At 39.6% G+C, this 17,221-nt stretch overlaps 1 long non-coding RNA gene across 1 annotated transcript; it reads left to right on the top strand.

Moving 5' to 3' along the window:
* Nucleotides 1–1,960: 1,960 nt before the first annotated feature.
* Nucleotides 1,961–3,577, top strand: LOC147486505 (uncharacterized). The gene is made up of 3 exons (XR_015202098.1): nucleotides 1,961–2,053; nucleotides 2,422–2,486; nucleotides 3,387–3,577. It is a non-coding gene; the product is annotated as an uncharacterized LOC147486505 (long non-coding RNA).
* Nucleotides 3,578–17,221: the final 13,644 nt, after the last annotated feature.

Raw genomic sequence — 17,221 nt, 5'->3', positions numbered from 1 at the left:
CCTTTGATGTAATGTCACTATTGTACTATGGTTGAATGTGTTTTTTTTAAACCACATATATAGCATCTGTTTTATTTTTAACTTGCATCTGACTAGTTGATAAAGTGTAAAATAATAGTTTTACCTACTCTTAACTATTTATGCTATGAATAAGTAAAACTAAATGCTTATTGTTTGCTATATATCAAAGTTATCTACTCTCAGTTATCGTGAAATATATGGAGTAGAGAATTCGTTCCACTCCTAGTCCTTTAAACGTAGGTTTCCGCCAGTTTAATCGATCTTAACAAAAACAAATGAGAGTAATGAATTGAAATTATACTAATATGACAATTAGACTTAAATAAGATGTATTAACTTATACTATGATAATTGAATATTTAAAATATGAATATGGAGAAGGGATTAAGGAGATTTGAATCCACTTGATGTACTCCTAATATGCTAGTATAGATTATTGCAATTCTAATAAAATAAGATTAAGTGTTTGATCCCTAATTACTCATGACAATCTCTGCCAACTAATAATTAGTATGTGAGGAAGTCCAACCCATTCTCATGGCGAATCAACTATCCTACTAGAGTGAAACTCTTAAAAGCAATAATCCTAACTAACACATCAAGTCTTCATCAAGCTTCATCAAACCCCTCTAATGGAGGTTTAGCCAGAAGTTATTAGACTATCATAAACATATAAATAAGAAGAATACATAATGAAGAACAATAACTTTCTTTTATTAATCTAATGAATACTGAAGAACAATTACTAACTTAAGTTTAAACTAATAACCAAGTCTAAGTTCTAACTATCTATCTCTTATTAATTATATCTATCTAAGTCTAAGTATATCTATGTCTAGGTCTAAGTATATGAGAGTTATGTCTTAGTCCTCTTTATATAAGAGAGGGCTAGATTTACAATTTCGTGCATGGGCTTTGGAGCCATATTTTGGGCCCTTAAATCAAGCCCAAAACCTAATTACATAAGTCCAAAAAGGGTTTCTATATTGGAAATTATTGCAACAGCTTTTTCGTCCACTTTTGCTCTTAGGATTGGTTCAAGGCCTGGACTATTAGAAAGCTCTTTCCGAGCCGGTCGTTTTGACATAAAATAGGTCCAATTCCGAGGTTTGAGTCCAAAGATACGGCCTGTGGAAATTCTATTGACTTTTCTGCTCTATTTCTGCCCGCGTTGACTTTGACTTTTCAACTTTGACCGGGATTTAAAAAAGCTTTTTCTCCTTGAATCTTGGCCTTTAATCATAGAACTTTTTAGCAACAAACCTTTGATCCTTTATCTCACAAAATGATATGTTTCTTCACATATTTGACTCCAATGCCTGAAATACATAAACACACGTAAACGGTACTAACTCACATTTATTATACACATAATTGGTCTAAATGTAATGAAAATAAGGGGTTAAAACTACAGTTTTGGGCTCTTATCACTAGTTCATGGAGTTGAAATTTGTTCTGTTCTTTGACATGGATGTTAGTGTTGATGTAATGTCTAAAAGACTTGGTTGTTATCTGATCACATTGTTTGGTTATCTCATAGTCTGTAACATTTAGTTGGAAGCATGCAATACCTCGATTTATTTATTCGGTAGTTCATCATGATTATTGAATGAAGCTAATTTTTAGTATAGTCCAAATAATGTTGCCTCGTTGCTAAAATCCTCTTGTCTACGTGTATAAGAGTATTTTTTAAAAAACATTTTCATGTCGGCCAGGGTTGAAAATCTAAGTTTCTTTTAGTTTGACATAATAAAGAGTTGATCTAGGATTAATTAAAGAAATGGAACGTGAAAGAACCAAAACAGGACTAGTGTCCATTATTTAAGCCTTTTTTTTTAAAAAAAAATCTCAAAGTGTTTATATGCAAATGTGTATGTGTTGAAACTTGTGTCCATGTATATGTTTAGCTACTAAGTAATCTGTCCACCCATATTTGGTTGCAATTGAACTATGATCATCTTTGTGTGCATTCATTCATGTGAACTGAGGGCTGATGGAGTCTGCACTGCTCAAGCTTATAGAAATTGCTAAGGTACGACACATTTAACAACTTTACAAGGCACCTTAACCTCACCTTGATTTTCTTTTTGGTTGTTTGCTTAGGCATTTTGTGGACCATGAATTTGGTCAGATAGTGTGATGAAATTCTTTTAGATTGTAGACCAGAATAACATATTTTATCTTTGGTTTTATGAGCCCAAGTTTGACAGCGCTCAAGTGGATACAAAACTTTATTTGTTACTAAATCTAGAATATTAGAATTGTAAAGTGCATGTCATCACCCATGCAATGATTGCAAAAGAGAGAAGAGATGAGTTGTGGTTTTCCACTTACAAAAATTGAAATTTGAACCTATCAAATTCAAGCACTACATAGCGTGACAATCTCTTGTTTTTGCAGGTTAATGAGTCAATTTCTACGAAAGAATTGGGAGTCTTATTGTATGTTTTGCTCTCTATTTAAAGGTACCTTTTAATCAATCTTTTTAAAGTGAAATAGTGATGGTCTGATGGACCTTAGCCGAAATTTGCCTCTCTTGCATGCAATTTAGTTTTGACTTGGGTTATTATACTGCTTCAATTAGGTTTATCATAGTGGATATATGTTGTTTGTTCCTTCTCTCATGTCGTGTTGGCTCGGACTATACTAGTATCTGATCTCATAGCCCTGATGTCAAATCAAGGATTAGCTTACTCTTAGACACACTATATTTCTATATTAGAATGTCAATGCCATAAACCTCTTAGTGCAATGAGATATATGTCTGGTTCTTAAGAGCACATGTTGTCATGGTATGGGAACTATAGTTGCTTTAATCACACATCACTATTATGAAGTAGGATATGATTTAAGTTACCTTATTTCTTTTGAGTTTGATTTGCATCATCCCACAGGGCAGTTAAGCAAAGCACCACTCCCCTTCTTCGAGTGACATGTACTCCCCCCAACACAAATGTACAATAAGCTATTATCTACGAACAAAGCTTTGTATATGTGTTAGGATATTGACTTGGTTTTTTATACGTATGATGTTTTTTTTATGAATTGAACCGGTCGTATTTGGTGCAAGTTATTTTTTTGAAGCATGGGAGCAACATGAACAATTTACCGATTTGATTGTTTTCCGTTTGTTGAACTCGCACCAATTAAGTTTATCGCAATTTCACCTACTTTGCATAGTATATATGTTTCATGTATGTTTGTAGTTGCCAACTCTATCTGCACTGTTTCCGTATTGGTTTTTCTTTTTCTAGCCGCTCTACTTATTTGTATTGGTTTATTCATTTTTTTTTTCTAGTAAAGCTATACTTATTTTTACATGTTGGTAATGTAATTTATGATAGTTTTTTTTTTACTCTTTGTAGGTGTTATGAAGCAAGCCTTACATGTGGAAACATATAAGAGAAAGAGAAGAAGTTTTGGGTTTGACATATTCGGTGTAATTGTAGTGAATTATATATGTATATTGTTGATTTGTAGGTAAAAAATGGATCAATAACATTTTTTTCTTTGTTAAGACTTGGTATTTATAATCAATTAGATATATTTGTTTTAAGACTTGAGTAATGGAGTTTGTGCACTATGTGTTTGGAATGACGACATAAGTGTTTTGATGGATGAAGTTCATTTTCTTTTAATGTGGTGTACTAGTGCAAAGTTCAGAAGTCCATTTTTTTTTAACGTGGTGTGAGTGCAAAGTTCAGGCGCAGGTAGCCCAAAACAAATTGGGCTAATATTTAATAAATGTTTTTTTTTTCAAAATAATTTCCATATTGTAACGACTATATCCATTACAAATTGGTTAGAAATAAATGTGCATAATTTCTAACGTTAGTAACACTTGTAACACTTGTTACAATTAATTTTAGTAGCAGATATATCCGTTACAAAATTTCATACAAGTGACTGTAACACCCCAGACGTAACGGATATAAGCGTTAGTAAAAATATTAGTAACAATTATTACTGTTATCAAACTCCCATTTTGGTGTAGTGACAGTTGGTTTGTTTGAATGGTTTTGGAAAATGTGTGAGAACTGTTTGGATCTGATCCATGGGCCCAACTCGTGACAGGTTTGTAGGCGAGATTATGATTGCATTTTGTGGGGAAAGTAAAACGTTTTGTTTCTTTTCAAGATTTGTACAGCTGAAGGGTTTAGTGTCTAGCGGTCTTTCATTTTCTCATTCTATCAACACAAAGGAAGAAAAAACAGATAAACAGAAAAAACAAAAACTTTCCAACTTTTCGTCTTCAGATGCGTCTTTTTTATCTAAAACATTATATCTTTTTGTTTCCTTTTTGCTTTTGTCATGTCTATTACTAGTGGTAGTTTGAGTGGGGAAGTTGCATTGGATCAGTGGATAAAGACAAATATGAGTGATGTAGATGGTGGTGTTAGGGCGCATAATGGAAAGGAGGCGTCATTGTCTTCCTCATTGGAGACGATGGCTGAGGAGGCGGTACCTAGGTCGGTAAATTGTACTGTTGCTTTGAGGGAGGAGTTTAGTTGGGTGGACTCCAATCTGACTTTATACGACCTTAGTGGAGAGAGGAATGTGTTTGGCTTGGATTACGTTCCTCGAGATGGGGGTGTTGTGGTTTGTTATGGTCAATTGAAGGCTGGGATGAGGTTACCGTTCTCACGTCTTATAGTGGAGGTTTTGAACTTTTATGGGAAAGCCCCTTGTCAGTTCGTGGGGAATAGTTAGAGAGTTTTTCATGTGTTGGATTTGTTGAATGAGAGGGGTTATAACATCTGTTTATCGGATGTGCTTGAGCAATTTTCTGTGAACAGGTCGTCTGCTATGAATTTTAGTTTGCAGGTGGTGAAGAGTAAATCTGCTGTGATTGTGGGTGTGAGTAAGGAAGATTGGGGGCGTAGGCCCTTACTGGTTGTGGGTAACTACTGTCCTTCTCATTGAGAGTTGGCGAATCGTACTATAAAATGGAATGGTAGGTCGTTATGTTATAGGTCGTAGTGTATGTAGGGTAGTTGATACTTTGAACGTTCTGACAACTTTATTTTGTTTTGCAGAGGTTACTATTCGTGGGCATACGAACACCGGAGCTATAGAAGAGTTTGCTCGTTTGAGTTGGGAGGAGAAACGATCTGTCATGGGAGAGGTTGCGTATTACTTAAAGAAGCGCGGAGGGGTGAAAATCAACCGGAAGAAGGTTGAGCAAAAGAAGAGAGCCCAAAAGTTAATATTTGAGATCTCTGATTCTAGCTTATGTTTGGTAGAAGAGGATGTCGCAGGAGCTGCCTGGATCGATTAGGACCCGCTTGACTGTCTATCTGTTGATCTTGACGTGCACTACTAGAGCATCATTATGGGGTAGGCATACCTTGTCGAGATCTTCCTCGGTGAATGATAATGCGGTCATAGTTTGAGAGCTGGCAGGAGTGATCACTTCAACTTTGTGGGATAGGTGGTAGATTTCTTGCAGTGCTCCTACACGCCTGCGCTTTTCACGATCGGAGATCTCGTTGTTAGAGGTGTCTGTAATCATGTGGATTATCTTTTCTTCGTCGTGATCGGAGGAGTGCTGTTTTCTGTTGTGCCTCAACCGACCTGGATATTTAGATCGTCGGGTTGTTCTGCTTCTGCTCTTTCTGTGAGCAGGTCGTTCATGACTACGGCTCCTACTTCTGTTGCGGTTGGCATTCAGTTTATGCTTGAGGTCGCTTTCTGGTAGGAACTCTTTTAGCTTTCCCTCTTCAACTAAGTCTTGGAAGTAGTGCTTGAGGCTCCAACATTCATCGGTGTCATGGTGGTGGATTTTATGGAAGTGGCAGTATGGACGTCCTGGTATTGCTATCACCTTGTTGTTGTATATATCTTTTTCAGGATATGACTTGGCATCCTGGAGAAGTTGGAGAATTCTCTTTTGGTGTACGATGGCCTTTAGGAGTTGTTGCCCTTATTGTTGCCTGAGTACTGATTGCTTTCTTTGGGTCCTATTTGTCGCTTACTGTGAGGACTTCTTTGTCTTTACTCTGGGCCATCCATTCTTCGTATTTCATATACTTGTCGACTTTGTAGTACAGGTCGTCTAGGCGTTTTGGCTTATTACGCATGAAAGACTCTGCTAGTTCGGAGTCGTCTAGGAGGGCATTAGTGAATGCCGAGGTTGCAAAGCTGTCCTTGAGGCTTGACACCATTAATAGCAGTTCCTTTTTGAAATGTCCTAGGAAAACGCGAATAGTCTCGCTGTGTGCTTGCTTCAGCTGGAACAACGAGTCTAGATCGGCTTGCTTCTTTTGTTATGGACGAACTCTGCTGCGAATGTCTCGGCCAGCTTGTCGAAGTTGTGGATTGAATCAGAGGTTAGCGTGTAGAACCGAGTCTAATGCTTCGTCCTTCAAGCTGGCTGGAAAGAGTTTGCATTTTAGGTAGTCAAAGTCTGGAGTGCGGTAGAGCGCCAGGATTTGGCTGAAACGAGCTATGTGCTGGCCTGGACATGAGCTACCGTCGTACAACGGGAACTTTGGTTGGATAAAATCAGTAGGAGGTTGTTTGTCCCTGACTTCTGTGGTGAATGGTGACGCTTTGTATGACTGGAGCATCTTCTGTACGATCTGGGCTGCGCTAGCTTTTTGCTTGACTTCTCCAACCGCTGGGCGAAGTCCTCTAGTCGTTGATTGGTGGTTGTAGTGAGGGTTGTGACTGTGTTATTTTCAATTACGTCTGGAGGCAGGTTGTTGGTGTTGGAAGTGGTTTGTTCGCGCATAGCTTGGTTCTCTTGCTGGAGCGTGGTAAATGATTCGTGGAGAAACTTTACTTGATATACTAGAACTTTAGTTGTCTCCACAGACGGCGCCAATGTAGAGGTGTGAATTTTATCTATGACCTGATGTTGAGGTTGGTAGGGAATGGTTGCACTCTTTCTTGGGATAAGAGTTGCCTATGTATCAAGTTTCTTGGGTGAATTTGAATCAAGCCTTACGTAGTTCATCTCTCTCTACTTATAGATGTTTGAGCTGACCTTCCTTATTTGCTTCAAACCATTATCAAGTGTAGATCCATATTTTGTGTTATCTTGATAATCCGTCATTACTTCTGCTATTACAAAGTAAATGTCTCTTTTATTGGTGCGTTGACTGAGCTTCAGGATCGCGATAGATCATTTGTTTCCATATATGGTTGTATCTGATATTTGAGACGACCTGAGTTTGGGTCGTTGTTACGTCCTGGTAGCGTAGTATGTCATAGGGATATACGAGCTGTGAAGATACGACCTGGACACGTGTGCTATAGTGAATGGTTTGAGAACGGAGGGTACTTACAGATACCAGTCGAAGCTAGCTACCCAGAGACCTCAAAAGTCAAAACTCGTTATGCCTGTGTTCTTTTCAAGAGACAACGCACTTCACTGACTTAGAGCCTGTCAAGTGGAGCCTTCGGAACGTCGACTCCACGGGAGAGAAGAGAGAAAATAAAGACTATTCGTGGAACTTCTAGAGCTCCATCTCTCCAAAAGCTGGAATAAAAGATTCCGTGAGAGATGATCTCAGTGTGAGAGATAATACTACCATGGAGGGTGCATTAAGATGAATTGATCGATCTGTTCTGCAACATTGTTGATAGTCTGGATTGTAACTTTGTAAGCACTCACTTACTTTCTTTACGTTGAGTTAGCCCGGCGGGTTCGCCTAGATGCCTAGTGGAGAACGAGCTGGAGATCATGAAAAGCATGTTAAGTTGCAGTTCCGCTTGCTTGGTGCCTGCTTGCTGGTATGGCTCGCTTTCTGGAAAACAAATTTATTATTTGCTTAGATCTGTAACATGCTGTGCACGTGATGCATCCAATTAGAAAACACAATGTGGCAAATTTATATTTCAGTGGAAATTTAGACTTGGGTAATTTGATGACGCAGTCGTCAAAATATAGACGGTTATGCGGAGATTAAAGGGTTGGTTAGACAGATGAGAGCTTTGAGTCTTTGACTGGTCCATCAACCCTGTTTCTTTATAAATATTTTCGTTGACAAGAGGGTTAGCACTTACTTTTGGTTTGTAGATATTGGTTAGATTGTTGTGGGCTCCAAAACTTTGTCATTATAACCTCCAAAGTTGATTAAAATGTTCCTACTTGTCTTCGTCATGTAGCTTGGGCTAATGTACGCATCCGCCTGGTCGAATATGTTGTACCTTGCATAACAGTTGAGAGTAGGTGACCATTCTATTAGTAAGATCTATTAGTAAGAGGGAGCCTGACGGAACTACACCTATGCAAAGAACACCTTGTGCGAAACGGATTTTTGGCCGTATCTTGCAGGCTCAACCCAAGATCAGGGACGTGGATCTGGAATCTGAAGTGAGGTGCGCACAAGAGAGTGCATTGGCGGAGTGGCATGAGAGGCGTTCAACTTGCTGATGTGGTATATTTGAAAAGATCTGAAAATGGTTTCTTTCTAGTATTTACTATATAGTTTAGGTGTATCAGTGTATGAGACCATGAACTGCTAAAGTATACTATATGTAAGGGAGTAATATTCTCATTAAAGAATATTAAGCACGCGTTAAATATAAGTAGAGATTGCAACGTACTCAGGACATCGTCTTCCAAGATCGACTTGCGAGCAGCTCGTTTCATGTAGGTAGTACACTTCAGCTCGCTCAAGAACGTTACAAGACGACTGAACGACCTAGCGCAGAACGCTTCGAATAAAGACACTTTCTCTAATCCAAGGGTAATCATTACCAAAGCCTTACCTGTACTTTCAATTACCAAGAATTATGAACTACTGCACCCACTTCTAATGATCACCGCATTCCTACCAGAACCAACCTAACACACATTCATAATCTCCACCCTACATATGTATAAGAGAGTACACGCGTCTCGAAGATCAATACTCTCTTATGCCTATAAATACCACCTACATGAACTACGTGAGACCTGATTCTTCTCTCCCCCCAGAATTAAGAGAAGATACGTAGGCAGCTCGCTCCTTAGCGAACTCGGTCTTCCCAAATCCAAACCCCTTCTTCTTCCTCCTATATATGTAAAGGAAAAACACGCCTTTACATTGGCGCCGTCTGTGGTCTCGATTACTTGAGAAACCACTTTCACCCAAATTAAAAACCAAAAACCAAAAATCTCAAACCCACGAAGCATGGCAAGCCTCAAAGTTCAAGTTCAAAGCCTTGCAAACCAGCTAGGTTTAACAAACGAGAGCATTTCCTTGCTCCGACAGGAAAATACTGCTCTTCGCGCACAAGTAGACGCACAACAACCAGCTGGGAACATTGCTGAGAACGGCATCAATGAGGTTAATCAGCAGATTAATGAACTATCGCAAAGAATCGACCAAAGTGCAGTGAGAAAAGACGCAACCCATATCGTCCAAAAAATGCTCAAGACGTACCGCGCATTGCCATTTACTACGGAGGTACTAAATAAACCCTCTCCTCAGGATTTCGTTCAGCCACGTTTTCCGATGTACGATGACAGCACATTCCCTGGTCAACATGTGGCTCGTTATATTCAAAGCTTGGCACTATATAGTGCACTAGAGTTCGATCACCTCCACTGTCGTTTGTTCCCCGCCAGTCTCAAAGATGGCGCACTCGATTGGTTTTTCTCACTCGAGCCAGACTCGATAAAGACCTTCGAGCAACTTACCGATTCATTTGCTAGCCAGTATGTGCATAATAGACGTAAAAAAGCTGATTTGGATTCGCTGTTCCAACTCTCATTAGGCGAAGACGAAACAATTCGTGAATTTCTAGGTCGGTTCAAAGTCGAACTATTGTGCATGGAAGCAGGGCTGAAAGATTCTTTCGCCACCTTGGCATTCTACAATGCTTGCCGTGTGCGCAACACGGCACTCGCCAGATTGTTGATGAAAGAACGCCGCGAGACTTTATCTGAGCTGTACGCTCGAGTCGATAAGTATATAAAGTTGCAGGAAGGCCTGAAACGTCAAGGCCTACCAGAATAAGAAGAGGTCGCAGCAATATCAGATGACCACCCAGCTTCCAAAAAATGTCCCCGACAGCAAGAGCGGAAACCGGAAAACAGAATGAACAATGACAAAGAGTTCGCCGTCCTGACACGCTCGCCCAGTTACATCTTAGAAAAGATCAAGCGAGCTTCATATTTTCAACCTGATGTGCGGCAACCAGTGGATCGACCTGACAAACCATACTGCGCGTTTCACTGAGCCAAGTGTCATGAGACTGATGCATGCTGGGGGCTAAAGCATTACCTCCAAGATCTCATCGAAGCAGGGCATATCAAATAGTATACTAACATTGCCGACAGTGACTTACGCCATAAGCTCATGGCTCGTAGAGTGCGCAGTAGATCCCCACCTCGCCAAGACCACCACAATGTTCAGGCTCGCTCCCGTAGCAAAGGACGTCCTAGAGACCGTGACCGTTCTCGTCATGAACGCCGACAACATTCGTCAGATCGCGACAACGCCAGAACTATTCATATAATCATTTTCTCAGATGATTCCGTGACATCTTCTAGAGAGAAACGAAGGCGTGTCGGCGCCCTTCAAGAAGTTCATCATTTTTCTTCACAAGTGGCACATGCCCCGCGAAGTTCAGGTCGCAATGCAGGGGATAATACTTTCACGGAGGCCGACCTCAACAAGGTTTGCCTCCCTCACAATGATGCACTTGTCGTTCATGTCAAGATCAGCGACTGGACAGTCAAACGCGTCCTAATAGACCCTGGCAGTTCGTGCGACATTCTGTTCTACCATATAATTCAAGAAATGAAATTACCTAAGTCAGTCTTTATAGATCCGATTGCTCCTCTTTACGGGTTTAATGGCTCCAGGGCCAACCCAATCGGCGACATCATACTCCCAGTTTCAGTGGGATCTAGAGAAGACAAAGTCAGCTTCAATACACGCTTTAGCGTCCTCGACATCAAGTCGTCCTATAATGCTATTCTAGGGCAGCGTTGGATTCATCAAATGTAAGCTATACCATCCACGTTGCATTAAGTTCTCTGCTTCCCAGGCCCAAGAGGCATGATGGAGCTTCGAAGCAATCAGCTCAAAGCTTATCATTGTAATCAAATTCTCTCAGCGAACAAGACCATTGACCTACATACCCACACAAGGAACGAGCCCACCAGTTATACAATGGCCAAAGACCTGGTTGCCGAGGTCAGAGCCAAGGCATCAAAACAACACACTGGGGGTTCCAGCAAGAAGGTTCAGTCGTCTGTTTCAACCCCAGAAGTCAATCACACCATTGTTGCTCCACCAGGCAGGACCCCAGAGGTCGCATCAATTGTTGTTGATCCATCAGTCAAGACCCCATAGGTCGCTTCTGTTGTTGTTGCCCCACTAGTCAGCGCCCCAGAAGTCGCACCATCATGTTTCGTGATAAGAGCCCAAAACTGTAGTTTTAACCCCATAACAGTCATACTATTAGACCAATTATGTGAGTAATAATTAAGAGTTAACACTGATCACGTATTTTTATGCATTTCAGGCTTCAAAGTCCATTATATGCGAAATGTGCCACTTTTAGCGAGATAAAGGAGCAAAGGTCGGTTACTAAGGAGTTCCGTGATTAAAGGCCAAGTTTCAAGAAGACAAAGCCTTTCTAATGCCCGATCAAAAGCTGAAAAGTCGACGTGGGCGTAAAACAAAGACACAAGTCGTGAGAACTTCCGAAGGTCGGTATCTTTGGACTCGGACCTCGGAATGGGGCCTATCTTATGTCAAAACGACCGGCTCGGAAAGAGATTTCCAATGGTCTAAGCCTTGATCCAATCAGAGGAGCAGAAGTAGACGAAAAGTCTGTTGAAGCCAACTGCAGCTGAAGAGGCCTTTTGGATTGAAGATTGGGTTTTGGGCCCGATTCGGCGCCCAAAACATGGCTCCAAGCCCATGCACATTTTGGATCTAAAAGTATAAAAACCAAAGCTTAACTCTTTGTTAATGGTAGAGAATGGTAGATAGAAAGTAGCTTAAAAAAAAAAGTAGCTTAAAATAGAAAGTAGCCATTAGAATAGCTTCTAGATCTAGATTTAATTGTTTTAATTAAGTTTAGTTTCAAATCCAATTCTTGTTTTAGATTAAACTCTTAGAATCATTACTCTTAATTAGTTTGATTAATAAAATAGCTAGTTTGTTAATTTCGATTCTTGTCATTTACATTTGTGTTAGATCTGATTTCATTTATTACTTGTTATTCAATTCTTAGTTATTAATTAGATTTTAATTATTGTTTAATTTAGATTAGTAAATTCAATTCTTTATATTATGTTTAGTTTAAATTTAATCGGAAATGATTGCGTAATGATTCTCGGCTAAACCTCCATTAGAGGGGGTTGAGAAGCCTTGATGAAAGCTTGATTCCGATTATCGTAGAGTCGTCGTAATTTCCTTTCCACTCTAGAAACGATTAGTTCACCATGAGAATGGGTTTAATCGTTCACATGCTAGTTATGAATTGGTAGAAATGCCATGTGTAATTAGGGATTAGGAAGAACCAATTGTTCTGCGAAGCAGTTCAAGTCGGATTTCGACGATTCGTCGTTAATAGGATTAAGTTGAGTTAAGGTGGAATCAATCCCCCTCTAACTCTTTATCATCGAATCAACGTAGCATAACCATAGTTATTTTGATAATCGACTAGTTGCATCTTGTGGGTAGTTGCATCGTAGTCTAGTTGCCACTTCGTAAATCTTTCATTAGACTTTAGTGTCAAAAGTACTTATACGTAAAGAACATTAACATGCGGAAGGACTAGGAGTGGAACGAACTTCCTACTCCACTATATCTCATAGGATTGAGAGTAGAATCTTTGATAAACATAGGCACATAAGATAGTTGTAGTTTATTTACGTTTTGAGTTCATCGTTCATTTCGTAGGTAGACTATTCAATCATATGATTTATCAAATGGCGCCGCTGCCATCTTAGTTTCACTTTCGCATTGTTTTCGTAGAGTAAGTACTTTTCTTAAAGTCCCATTTCACCCACCCACCCTTGTTTGATTCATACTGTGGTTTTCCGTTTCATTGTTGAAAAGTTAGGACAAAAATATACACGAAGGCGACCGCTTATAAAGGGAGCGCACCTGCCCTATAGCTCTGGAACACGAGACAATTCCGCCTCTAAAAACACTGTAATTTGAAAATTACACGGAGCGACCAGCGCTTCTATGAGAGCTTTCCAGCGCCGCTTTGCTAATTTTTTTCGAATTCAACAGCGGTTTGACTCAAACTTTGATTTTTCAAGTTTTTCAGTGTTCTAACTTGTTATATACAATGAACACGCGTAAAACAAGACGCTTATTCATAAGCGAAGCAAGGATGCAATCAGGTATTCCTTTCTTCCACACCTCGCATCTCTGTTAGAGGTTTATACTAGTATATCGAATTGTTTGGAGTGTTGATGTGTTTAGCTAAGTTTGGTTTTTAGCCTTGTATGAGATTAAGGTCCGGCGAACAAAACACCGAGCGTAATTACCCCAACAATGTCAACAAACAAGTCTATCTAGTATACCACCCACTACACCTCTAGCTACTAATTCACACACATCACGACATAATGCCCCGAAGAAGAGACTCCTCTCTCGACTTCAACAAAGCCTTGGCGATAGCCCCAAATCTTGCATCGTTCTAGCAGAACCGATTGGGGATTTCGAATCTCCCTAAATATTTTTAATTTGTTACCCGCTTTTTGGATTAGACCATGAAAAACCTTATCACACGCGTAGGATTGAACAAGTCCTAACAACATTCCACCATCCTACGGTTGGTGCGGAACAAATTAAACTCAGGGTATTCCCTTTCACCTTAGCCGATAAAGGCGTCTTTGGTTAACGCCCAAACGCCTAATTACGTGGACTCGTGGGCTAAACTTGTTCAAATTTGTTTATGGAACATTTTTACCCACCCCTAAAGACGGATGAGATGTTTTCCAAGATTCATTTCTTTTCGACAAAATCCTCATGAATCATTTTGAGGAGGCTTGGAATCGTTTCACCAATCTCCTTATAGAGTGTCCACATCATAATTTAGTGAAAGACACGTTAGTTCGGTGCCTTTTCAAAGGACTTCTACACCACCATAAAGAAGTCCTAGACATTATGAATGGGGTAGTTTCTTAAGCAAAGGAGCCTCGGAGGCTTATAAATTTTAGAGGATCAAACTAAGCTTAAATAACAACTAGGGGGGGGTAGTGATGATATCCACCGCTCGCTAGTTCTTCTAATATAGTTAAGGCCGCGGTATGTTTGAAATTAAACACGACCCGAGCTTAAAACTCTAATCGAATCACTCACTAAAAAGGCAGAGGTTATTTTACGTTCAACAAAAGCCTATCCCGTCATGAGCGTAAATTCAAATCCATGTAGTTTTACATTTGGATCCCCGAGCATCCCGACTCCCATGTCCTATAGCCTATGAACAAGCTTGTTCCATTAATAGTGAACTTAACGCCCTTGGAGACAAAATCCCAACCGGTTGGAGAAATAACCAACACGTCACACCTCCAGGGTACAATAATCAATATGTTAGGCCAACACAAAGTTTTAACCAAGCTCCACCACGACAAGGACAGGGTCAGGGTAATTTTAATAATTATAACAACCAAATGCAACCTCGACAAGGTCAAGCACAAAGTCAAGGTATTTATAATAATTATAATGCTAATAGAGGTATCGTTCCGGTAAATAATAACTATCAAAATCCACCCATAAATAATTCACGCGAAATAGTTCCAGTCACACCACCCGTGACTACTACACCCACACAACCGGATCGTCTTGACACCTTCATACAAGTGACCCAAAAACTTTTCCAAACCATGGCTCAATCTAACCAACAGCTTCTACAATCCGTTAATAATTTAACCCAACAGTTGGCTCAAGATAAAGCCCAACCCAAAGGTGTGTTTCCAAGTCACGAAATACCTAATCCTAAAACAACAAATACAGCCTTTGAGGTAACCGATAATACTAGTAAGGAATATGAAAATGTAGGTGAGCTAAAGGCCATCACCACTCCGTTTTTTGGCAGAGTGGTTGATAACAAAGTAACTATGCCTATAGTTACCCCCACAAGAGCCCCTACACCGCTATTTTACTAGATCTTTGAAATAGAAACTAAAGATCCTACCAATCGTAGAGGTACCAGTTACAACACAACCTAAGAAACAGAAAGCCACGGTTAAACATCCAGGTGATACCATTGCTAAATATAGACAGAAACCACCGTTTCCACAAAAATTAGCCGTGTTAACTAGGGATACAAATTATGAGGAGATTAGGGATGTTTTCAAGAATCTAACTATAAACCTTCCCTTCCTCGAAGCTATTAAAAAACTACCACACCATGCTAAGTTTCTTAAGGAATTGTGTACTACTAGGTGTAAGACCAATATACCAAAAGACGCCTTTTTAACAGAACAATTCCCAACTCTATCTGAACATAATGGAATTGTTAAGTACAAGGACCGGTCAATTAGACAAGATAATGCACTTTAGGAGATTCTTATATGACGACCGCGTTATTAGACTTGGGGGCTAGTGTTAACTTACTCCCGTTTTATTTGTATAGACAAATAGGTCTAGACGAGATGCAACCCACTAAAATGACGTTGCAATTAGCTGATCGGTCTATTAAGTATCCTAAGGGTGTGGTCGAAAACGTTCTGGTAAAAATTTAGGATTTCTACTATCCGGCTGATTTTGTCATCCTCGATATAGAAGTCATTAACGACTCTGTCCCGATAATCTTAGGGCGTCCTTTCCTGGCAACTGCCAATGCGCTCATTAATTGCCGCAATGGTTCAATGTCCATGTCTTTTGGCCATCTTGCTGTTGAAGTCAATGTTTTTAAAACAAAGACACAGTTACCCGATTCGTCTATGGATGGAGAGGTTAGCATGATCGAGAGCTTTGCTCGAGATTATTTCAACAACACATTCCCTGATAATCATATGCCCAAATTTCTTTCCTTTGGAAGTTCAGACTCCAACATTTCCATCCCTTCACTAGTCGATACACATATTACGGATGAGGATGAGATAGATGACTTTCTCAAAGATGTAGAGGACTATCATAGTAACGAGGATATGACCAATCTAGATGAGCAACTCGATGAGTTTCTTAGAGCAGGTCATGATTCACCCTATCAAGAACTACTTTCTACAACATCCACCTCGACTTCCCTCCTTCCACCCTTTCAAAGGAATCTCGAGTTTGTACTCGATCATTTTGTTTCTTCTGTGCTTCATAATTTTTTAAATCCACCTAGTAAACAAATACTTCAGAAGACAAAAGCGTTTGACACCTTCATCTTCAGACTTGAGACAGTCCCTACACACACCATGAATAAGTTTTGTGCCAAACCTACATCCTCATTTTTTCCATGCTATCCTTCTACAACTTATCCATATCCGCCATATTCTCCACAACCATTCACTCTAACACACTTATTCACTAGGACACCCTCTCGTTCAAAAATGAAAAAGAAGGTACATGCTAGGTTACGTAATAGGGTTATCCGACTTCGTTTTCATTTCACTAGGTTGTGTCATAGGAAATCTTGGTGCTTGATTGTGTTTGGATATGTTTTCTGTGATATTTATTTATGGAATGATCCTCAACTATTTCGGTTGTTAGTATATGATAAACTGCATGTTCATACATATGTTTAGATAAAGTCTCGAGTATCTGACTATAAATGACTCAACTTTTGTGTTGGTGCATTTCCTTTCATTTCCATATATTGGTGAGTGCACCATTAAGGTAACCGGGCCCTCCCTATGGAGTGTGTGGCTGTAAGTACCGGATCCTAAGTCCACGTTTAACATAATTCACGTTTTCCACTCTTGCATGTTTTTCTCGGATTTTTGAGTCATGTTTCTCTACGGGGTGAATTATGTCTTTCTTGTTTATTGTTTTTTTTTAAAGTAAAAATATATATATTAAATAATTAACATAGTAATCTAGGAAGTCTTGGGAATCTGACTTTAAAAGACCCACTGTTAAAAAACAAATTTTTGAAACTTTGTTGTAAAAAATTTGTTTGGGGGTGGAGTGTTCGTGTTTCCATCCTAAAATGTTTATGCCCCATTAGAATTGCTTAGGCTGTTTAATTGTATTACGATCCGGGTTGACATAATCTATGAATTTAGAGTTCAGTCGTTCGCATAACGTATGTCATGCACGCACTTCGAGGCGTTTTCTACTATCTTATATGTCATCCA

The sequence above is a fragment of the Coptis chinensis genome, chromosome 7 (assembly GCF_015680905.1).
Source record: "Coptis chinensis isolate HL-2020 chromosome 7, ASM1568090v1, whole genome shotgun sequence".
Lineage (NCBI taxonomy): Eukaryota > Viridiplantae > Streptophyta > Magnoliopsida > Ranunculales > Ranunculaceae > Coptis > Coptis chinensis.
Note: the sequence above shows the minus strand (reverse complement) of the source record. Positions and strands in the feature narration are given on the sequence as shown.